The sequence below is a fragment of the Bidens hawaiensis genome, unplaced genomic scaffold (assembly GCF_021521415.1).
Source record: "Bidens hawaiensis isolate Kalapana, Puna unplaced genomic scaffold, B.hawaiensis_p1.1 tig00001692_1, whole genome shotgun sequence".
NCBI lineage: Eukaryota > Viridiplantae > Streptophyta > Magnoliopsida > Asterales > Asteraceae > Bidens > Bidens hawaiensis.
Window position 1 is genome coordinate 2,350,406 of NW_027491096.1, and position 2,290 is coordinate 2,352,695.

Below are 2,290 nucleotides of genomic sequence, written 5' to 3' on the forward strand. Positions count from 1 at the left end.
AAAAAATCAGGTTTTACTTTCTGTCGAAAATGTATCGGAAATGTGTGGTAAATTCCGATGCAAAAAATTGTGTCACAAATTTTCGTAGCAATGGTACCCATTTTCTAGTAGTGGGTTGAGTGATGTTAGGAAGCGTGGTAGCGGGGTGAAGGCAAGGTATAGGATCGTTTAGGTAGGTATACATGTGTGGTTGGGTTTGTTCGGGAAAGGAAAAGACGATTCGTTAAAGGTTACGTGGCGGGAGATGTGAACGCGAACGGTAATTGGATCATAGCATCGGTACCCTCGAAAATCCGATGGATATCCCAAAAAAATGCACAGGGTAGAGCGCGGGGAAAATTTATCATGTTGTTTGGCAGATAGGTTAGGGTAGCATTCATAACCAAAGACACGAAGATGGTCATAAGTTGGTTGTCGTTGGTATAGGGCAAAAGCAGGTGTTTGAAAACAAAGGCGTTTAGTGGGGTGTATGTTGTGTAAGTATATGGCGGTGTGTAGAGCTTCTACCAAGAAAGTGGACGGAAGGCGAGAATGGATAAGCAGAGCCCGGATTATGTCGTTTACACGTCGAATCATTCGTTCTGCCCGCCATGCTATTGGGACGTTCGAGGGCACGAAAAACGAAAAACAAGGCCATTGGAATCGGAAAAAGTTTTAAAATTATTGTTATCAAATTCACCTCCAAGATGACATTGAAAAGTTTTGATTAATCTGTTAAATTGAGTTTTAATTAATGCATGGAATTTGGTAAAGGTGTGAAAAGTTTCGGATTTGTATTTGAGTGGGTAAACCCATACATAGTTGCTGTAATTATCATATAAAGTATCATGTAATATTTGTAACCAGAATTACTATGAACAGGGGAGGTCCGTAAGTCATAGTGAATAATATCAAACGGTTGAAAAGTAACTGAATGTGAATCATTAAAAGGTAAACGTTTACTATTTGAAAGTTGGCAAGAAGGACAAAAAAAAAGATGCAACAGTCTTGTTACAATTGAAAATAACATAACGAATAAGATAATCTAGCACATTTGCTCCGTGGTGACCGAGACGGTTGTGCCAAGGTATGGTAGGTGAAGATGAAAGCAAGGTAAATACAGGTGGTGTGAACGAATATCGGTCCCCTGTGCTATTGTGACGGGAAAGGAGGCGTCTATCTTTGAGGTCCTTCAAAGAAAAACCAAAAGCGTCAAATTCAACAGAAAATAGATTATCAATGGTAAATTTACGAACGAAAAGTAGGTCTTTAATGGTAAATTATTCCCGCGATAGTTGGATTGGTACCCCTGTTGATTGAGAGTTACGAATGGTAGTAGGGTTTTGAGAATGAAGAAGGTCTTCGTGGTTTGTTCCAGATCTAGCAGCTTTTCGTTTAATCTCCATACCAATACGATTAAGAGTCCAATGTATCAGCTGATTTATAACAATGGTTCCGATTGTATCTAATTCCGGGGGTAGACCGTCGACCAATTGAATTACAAGACGGGTTTCGTCCACTGGTTGTCCGGCATCGGCGAGTTGAACAGCGAGGGTTTTCAATTTCTCGCAATAAGAGTCAAATCCGGCACTGTTTGAAAGTTTGGTGTTCGTGAAGTCGTGTAGCAGAGCGGGCGACTTTGTTGTTGAGGTACATATCTTCTATTCTTGTCCAGGCAGTATGTGCCGAGATGCCGTTGTCGATGATGCAGTCTAGAACCTCATTGGACACGGTACTGTAGATCCATTGAAGCACAAGTGCATCAATTTCCTTCCATTGGTCGTATGCGGGATCACTGTCATTGGGCGGCGGGGTGCCGTCAATGTGATCAATGACTTTGTATGCTGTGGTATGTAGTATAAACAACTTGACCCATGATGAATATGTGAGTTTTGTGTCATCAAGGGTACGGATCTTGGTTTGAATATTTGTAACGGTGTAGGCTGGATGGAGGAAAACGGGTTTGCCGCCAGAGGATTCTCCGTTGTCTTCGTTTTGTTTGTCGGCTGCCATGGGGGAAGAAAAAACTAAAATAACGAGGTGTAGGATGAGGTTTTTCAGAACCGTAGCTCTGGTACCATAAAAATATTTGATGGTGTTTATTATTCTTGATCTCATAATGTTTACAGTAGACCATATAAATAAGAGAAGTATCTCCTAAAACATGAAAGGAGATCAACTCAAAATAATAAAACATCACATATAATAAAGACAATAATAGTCTAATTATTTTGTATATATATCTTTCATTAATATTGATATGTGTATAATTGAAAGAATTTTTGTTATGAACCAATTTTGGAAATAAAAT